This window comes from Cavia porcellus, unplaced genomic scaffold (genome assembly GCF_034190915.1).
Source record: "Cavia porcellus strain 051 isolate PalLab524CR breed Dunkin Hartley unplaced genomic scaffold, mCavPor4.1 scaffold_1, whole genome shotgun sequence".
NCBI classification, from domain to species: domain Eukaryota; kingdom Metazoa; phylum Chordata; class Mammalia; order Rodentia; family Caviidae; genus Cavia; species Cavia porcellus.
In genome coordinates this window covers 192,329,562-192,337,305 of record NW_026947484.1, presented here as the reverse complement: position 1 = coordinate 192,337,305, position 7,744 = coordinate 192,329,562, and the positions used below count along the sequence as shown (strand labels likewise).

The 7,744-nt window shown below is 42.2% G+C and overlaps 1 pseudogene; it reads right to left on the bottom strand.

Annotated features, from left to right (window-relative positions):
- Positions 1-4,611: 4,611 nt before the first annotated feature.
- On the bottom strand, positions 4,612-5,570 carry LOC100730277 (olfactory receptor 13C7-like; annotated as a pseudogene).
- Positions 5,571-7,744: the final 2,174 nt, after the last annotated feature.

Sequence of the window (7,744 nt, the reverse complement as noted above, 5' to 3'; positions counted from 1 at the left end):
AAAGTTAAACACTTCTAGCGTTCAGTGGAATGAAAAGACAAAAAAAAAAAATGGAACCAGATAAACATTTATACTCCAAAAGTTACAAATGAGGGGATACAAAGGATTGGGACCAAAGCAAGTCCAAAATCCAGCAGGGAAATATTAAGCTCCATAGTCCCATATGCAGCATCTCAGAAAATCTGTAGCACGTTGTGCGCTCCGAAGGGTTCAGTTGGCTTAGCTAGTATGGCACTTCTGGTGGTTGTAGCTTCCATGGGAGCTATCTTAGGCCTGCTTTGCTCCCCCCTTGCAGCTTTCCTTAGATGATTTATACTTCTGGCTTTTTCAAACTTTGGAGGTCTCCACTGTACTTTTGGCTTCACACTCACAGCTTCACATACTACCCTTCAGGGACACACTTCCTGGCCTCCAAGACCTTCTGAAATTGGGATAGAAACCTTCTTAACCCACAGCTCTCACATTCGGCCTGCACCTAAAACCAGTGTCATATGGATGATGATAAGGTCTACTGCCAGCGCGAGCAGTAGCCGGGATTCCTTTTCTCTTGGCTGCTGGGGTCTAGTGCCTGGATCACTGAGCACTCTTAGTCCAATTCTGAGGAACAGATTCTCTATGCTGCTAACATTCTGGAGACTGGTGTGACCACCACCATTCTGGAACATGATGCTCTGCAGTTTCCTATTCAAAGCAGTCTTTCACTTTTGCAGTTTGGAGTCTGAAGAGTGGGGTCTTGTTTCTTCTTGTGTTTCCCTCGGGCTATCTTTTTTATTCTTATGCTCCTTCTCAGCAATCAAGATCACACCTACTCTATCTTTGCAGTCCACAGGTTTATTAGAGGGTTTTTTTTCTGGCCAAGCTCACAGTGTTTTAAATAATTCTTCTGGGCTCTCTGGTCTTATCAAAATAGATCTGACTAAAAGCCCCCAACAATAGAAATGTCACTGCCTCAATATTCAACAGCCTTGAAATTTCTTCTGACAGTTTAGCTGGTATGTCACCCTTAATTTTAGACTCAGGCAAAGTCTCTAGACACCAGAAAAATGAAGACAAACTTTTTGCCAACCCATAACACACATTGACTGGAGTTCAATAGCCAATGGAATCCTTCTTCTAAGCATAAACCTCCTGAGCTTTGGTCTTTACCAGCAAGATTTCTATCAGCCTTCTGGTCTTCTGAGCTCTGACCAGAATCTCCCATTGGTACAGCCCAAGGTGTTCCAGCTCCATTTTTCAGCTGGCATCCCTGAACCTTTCCAAATTCTTACCACAAGCCATTCCCAAAGGCTCTTTGTGGTCAGGTATAGTTATAGCAATGACTCTACTTCTCTGGTAACAAATTCTGTCTTAGTTACTTTTCTATTGTTGCCAAGACAGAATACCCAACACCCAAAATTAAAGAAGGAAAGATTTATTTAGCTCACAATGTGTAGAAATCCCAGTCCATAATCAGCTGGCTCCAAGGCAAGGTGGCACATGACAGTGGAAGCAACAGTTCATGATGGTGGAAGATAGCAAAATCAACAAGAGCAAAAGGGGTAAACAATATTGTATTCAGGCTGCCTGCCCTAGGGAGGGTGTAGCAATCACATACCCCTAATTCTAGCACTAAACAATGAACCAATCACAAAATCTAGATTCAGCTGCCTCCAAAAAGCACCCTCCTCCATGGCCACGTGAGACTTTGTGGGAGACATCCAGATACAAACCATAACACTGAGCCTAGCATGGTTCAAGGAGGCTCAGAAGATCCACCTGACAAACAGACAGTTAAAGAATAGACAGTTAAAGGACAGACTCAGCTTCAAGTACTGAAATACTGCTTAAGACAAACATTGCTCCGTTCTCTTCAAGGGACTCTTCCACTGGAGAAAAGAACCATTGAGTTAATGAATTAACAAGCATATGATAGTGACCACAAATTTCTAGTACTACCTCAGGGTGAATCTGCTTGGTACTTTTCAAGAGCAGATATCCATAGTCATGCAGTTTTATGTTGGGAGGCAAGGATTTGAAAGTAGACCGACGGATGCACTCCAAATTTACTGGTGATAGAATCCAGAGAGTAAAGTCAAGGTAGCAAGAAGGGAGAAAATGATTATAAGAATCACTATATATTTACTGGGGGCCTGGCCAAGATCCTCAACTGCCTTTTATGAGAAGCACAGGCAAAGGATGAAATAAGAAACAGAGACAAATTTATAAGAAACAGAGACGATGAGTGGGGCTAGGTCAATGCCTTGGGATAGGCAAAGACCCAGATATTCCAAACCAGCCACTATTTATTGGTGTGTACAATACATTGGGTATATATAATGATAGGAGGAGCTAGTGAAAATTGAGAGGTGGATGACACTGCAGGCAATGAATAATCCTGGGACGACTCAAGAGGGTGGAGATCTTCTGCTAAGAAAGATCTTGCTCTGGAGTGCTCTTTCTCATTTTAGTAGTCTTAATTTATTTAATATTAGTGTGTGGAAAAGTTTGGTCCTTCCCAAAATCGTTAATGGGAAGTCTTGAAAGGGTGAGACCATAATCCTAAGACTTCATTTATCCCTTAGGGAAGGATGCAAAATTAGCCATTATGAATTCTGGTCCCCAGTATATACTGAGTTCAGAATAATTGTTTCAGAACTAACTTCAAGATTACAGCATGCATGATAGCTTGGCACTCTGCATATGGCACATGAAAGATTATTTACTTCCTGTAAGATAGTATCACTAATTTACCAGTATTAGATAATTGGCCATCCTCTAAAAAAGCAACTTAATCTGGATTAGTGAAAAATGAAATCTGGTAATTTAAGACAAGAAGCAAAAGTTCAGGACTGTGAATGTGACCATGTTTTAGGAATAACCAAAATGAGAAACTGGTGACAGTAGAGACTAGCATTCTCTCTTCATTTTGTTCCTCTGACTCTCTATTTGCTATGCTTTCTTTTTTCTCTGCTAGTCACATAGTCAAACACTATTCTCCCATATCTCCAAGTTTACATGATAAGGAGCCAGTGACTCAGTCCCTGAGGACTAAAGCAAATCCCCTGGACGTGGCAAAAAGAATCATATTGGTCTAGGCAAGGTCATGTTACCCAGCACAAACAGGAGTAACCCACTCTGTGGATGAAGAAGAGTGCTCAGAAAGCCAGAATTGTTGGTTCGTAAGCTGGAAAGCCACCCTTAAAAGGTGCTGCAATAATAAATACAGATTCAGTTAAGAGCTCTAAACGATATAACTGCATGTATATTTAAGTGTATAAGATAGACAATGATATTATTGAGTTTTGTTTGATCATTGAACAGAACTATTTGCAGTCTCACTGTTTGAATGTCCACTTTATATGCTTTAATTTTGTAACTTGAACAAATATTTCTAAGATGACAATATGTAATCCAGTAACTAGTGATTTCCTACTGTTTATTTTTTTTCTGAAATTCTGTATAACTTGTACCCTTTTTCTGCTTTTTTCCCCCTTTTTCTCCTTAAATAAAATTTTTTAAAAATTTAAGAAAAAGAGCACTGTGAAACTCTGTCCTCAAGTATCATAAGACTTCCTTAGAAGAGTTATTTTACATTAATAATGTTATTTTCATTAATAATAAGAATGTTCACTTGTTAGTTGTGATATTACTCTTTGGCAGCTACTGTGAGTTTTATATCCACATAATAATTCCCACAACAACTTCATAGGGTTGGTTTAACTATTTCCATTTCATAAATTAGGAATTCAAGGATCTGCAAGATTAAGTAATTTCTGCAATATGCCTGAAGCTACACAGGCAGAGGGATTCCATGTTAGTCTGGTTCCAATGTCCATGCTTTTAACTACAAATATAATTATAAGTATATAGGAGCAGCTGTCAATCTGAAAATCCTGGAGAGATAGAGACCTGAACTCCTCAACCACTGAACTCAACCACTCAACCACTGGCAGCAAAGATTAACTGTAAGGAAAAAAAGAGAGCTCCAAATACAGGCTTTGCAGTGTAGAAATGATTTATCTAAATAGAGCCTTCTCAAGATTCTCTTTTTAGCCTGAATCACCTAGAATTTGACTGGTATTGGCACAAACTCCTCAGCAAATCTGGGTAAGAATAGATGTGCTCTGGGTATAGGAAGAGTTACCCAAAGTCAGCTCTAGAATAGTAAGCAGGAAATAAACAGAAAACCTTCTGAGCTCCTACAGTCAAGAGGGGTTAAATAATGTCATTTGGGATGTGCCTTGGTGGCTCTAAGTTTTCAAAAACAGTTTGGACATCAATTAAGAAGTGGTTTTTCCTGCCCATCAAGTTCCCATTTGGAAAATGCACATCTCAGCTGGTAGGCAGCTGAACAGAGTCAGAAGTGTATTTTTCACAAAAGTTTTATTTCTCTTGTCAAAATAAAAATAAGTTTTAGCATTTATCCTTGCTGCTAGGTACAAGGATAAATCAAAATCACCTCTTCATTCTAAAGTTGGTATTTGATCCTCAGTCACCCAAGGAAGTTCAATCGCAGGGCACATTAGTTTGGAAACTGTCATGTGGGATCATTAGGCAAATCTGCTTGCCAAGAGACCAATTCCTAGGCAAGCCTTGTGTGCACAGAAGCACAAGATGCCCCATTTCTTCTTTCTATGGCTGGGTGAAGCATTTCTCATTCACCAGGTTCTTCACAGCCACTTTCACATCCTTGTTTCTGAGGCTGTAGATGATGGGGTTGAGCATGGGAGTCAGTACTCCATAGAAGAGGGAGATGAGCTTGTCTGTAAGGTCCTGCTTGTCTGCCCCCAGGGTTCCTTGGACTTGGGCTTAGCATACATGAAAAGAATAGTCCCATAGAAAATGACCACCACAGTGAGGTGTGCAGAGCAGGTGGAGAAGGCCTTTTTCCTGCCCTCGGCTGAGGGAATCCTCAGGATAGTGGTGAGGATGAAAACATAGGAGACAAAGATGAACAGGACAGGCACCCCCAGGAAGATCACATTGGCCACCCCCATGCTGATCACATTGACGGAGATGTCAGCACAGGCCAATTTCAGGACAGCCAGGATCTCACAGGTGAAGTGGTTGATGACATTGTCCCCACAGAAAGGCAACTGTACTGCAAGTGAGATCTGCACCAAGGAGTTGGCACCCCCAGCCACCCAGGAGCTGATAGCCATGGGCATGTAGGCAGCCTTGCTCATGACCACAGGGTACCTGAGGGGGTTGCAGATGGCCACATAGCGATCAAATGCCATCATGCCCAGAAGCACACACTCTGTGGCTCCCATGGCAAAGGACAGAAACATCTGCACAGCACATCCAGAAAAAGAAATGGTTTTCCTTGGAATGAGGAAACCATCCAGGACCAGAGGAATGGAGGAGGTCGTGTAGCAGATGTCCAGGAAGGAGAGGTTCCCCAGGAAGAAGTACATGGATGTGTGCAGGTGGGAGTCAAGGATGGTCACCAGAATGAGGATTCCGTTGCCCAGCAGGATCACCAGGTACATGGACAGGATGAGCACGAAGAACGTTTTCTCCAGCTTTGGCTGATCTGACAGCCCCAGCAAGACAAATTCAGCTACTGTGGATTGGTTTATCAGTTCCATTTTAAATGCTGTCCTCCACTCTCAGGAAAAGTAGGGATAGCAAACACATGCATAGGGATCAGTATGTGGATATTACAATGAAATTCTTCAAGAACCTATAATTCAATTTACCTATTGAGATGCCAACTTATATTAGCATCCAATGGATAATATAATATTCAATGTCTACTGAAGTTACCTTGAAAGTAAGGATAATAGGTCAAAGCAGGAAAAATGTTCCCCAGAACTCTAATCAATCATGATTTATGATAGAATTATAGTCAGCACAACAGAGTCAACATACTTGAAGGAGCCAGGCATTGTGGGAGATGCTTGTAATCCCAGCACATGGGAGGCTGAGGCAAGTGGATCAACCATGAGTTGGAGGCCAGTCTGGGCTACAGAGTGAGTTCAAGGCCCACTTGAACAGCATAGAAGACCTTGTCTCAAAAATCAAGAAAAATTGTAGGAAATAATGTATACATCCCTGCATGCAGGTGTACATGAAAACCATAGAAGAACTCAGGATGCTGAATGGTTCTGAACTGACCAGGGAAGTGGGCTTCTCTCGGAAGCTCTGCCTGCCTTTGAATGGTCCTAGAAGCATCCTTGGGGATGTCTGCCTATTGCACTCAGCGATTCTGGTCACTGACATCATTTGACTCATTCCTCTTGCTCTAATTCTTCGCTTACATAATAATTTTCCAGTGATAATTCAGCTCTGCCTTGAGCTTTTTTTTCTGGTGCTGGGAGTTGAACTTACAACCCTGTACTTACAACTTACAACCCCATACTCGTCAGACAAGCCCTGTACAGTGCTGAGCTATATCCTCAGCCCTCTACCTTGAGTCTTACATGGGAGAACATGCTGAGAAGAATCTTGGAAGATTGGAGCTTAGCTAGAGTTTATATTTGTTATTTGATGCCTGATTTATACCACATTTCTTGTGAGTTTGGTGATTCCCTTTCGTTGTTCTGCCAGGATGGAGGTTCTGGTCAACAGGACAAGGAGACCCTTTCAGAAGTTCTTCCATATCCGCTCTGCATAGCTGCAGCTTTGGTGTGTGTTAGAAAATTCAACTGCAGTTTCCCTAGTTGGCCTCAAACTCCTTAAGAAACAGAAATGAAATCCAAGGACAAATGTTCTTCATGGATCCTGTGTGACTTTTGTGACTGGACTCTGTGATTCTATACTTTTATTCTAAGTTATAGCTCTTTTTATCTGAGTTGGTCATTAAAGCTGATGCAATGCCATGATGGTAAGGCTGTCTCCACAGCAAAGCAGACAACCCGACCCAGCGTCACAGAAGGTTTGCTAACGAGGGACTGAACAAGGAATGTATGCCCATCACTGCAACTGCAGACCAGTACAGTAGAGGTGATTTCAAGTCTTGGTTTTTTAGGTTAAAGCTGAGAAAGCTGAAGCTCAGAGCAGAGCATAGGCAGTTAGGACAGGCCCAGCTGGCTCCTTACCATCCTGGGATCTTTCCCTCATCCCTGATTACGTTCCCATCCTTGCAGAGCAGGTCTGAGAACTGAAGGACCAGTTAGGAAGTCTTGATCACCTTCATTCTATCTGGGAAACTCATGAAAAACAGAGACATCACAGCATTCTCCAAGATTCTGCTTTATGGCAGGGCTTGATTGGGGTCGAGGAGAGAGCCATAGGTTTCCTCAGGGGTTTGCATCTGTGACCGCTGCACTGCTGCTGGCTGGGGAAGATTGCTAAGAGAACTAGACCCAGTGTGAAGCATCCTCACACAATTGTCAGAGGAGATTAATTGCAGGCAGCAAGAATATTTGGGGGAATAGATGTTTTAAGAGAAATTCAAGAGATTTTAAACAGTTAATTAAAATTAATTGGAGAATCTAAGACTTGGTAGGAATGCTGCAAAGTAATTTATCTTCCCTCCTTTTCCACTGTATGACTAGATTCCATGAAACACAATTTTCTCTTTTTGCTTTGAACATTCTAAGGTACATGGAACTCATGCCTCCCAGTCTTCCATCAGGCAGTCTTACTCAAAAGTTCCACTGAGTGGAAACCTCCTTCTTGTAATGTCCCCCCGTACACCCTCACACACACTCCACCCCACCTCTACTGGCCTTGACACTGGGCACATGCCTGATCACTGACCTCTACAAAAACCTTCAGAGACATGGAAGCTGGGACCAAGTTCCTACCTTGGATTCCA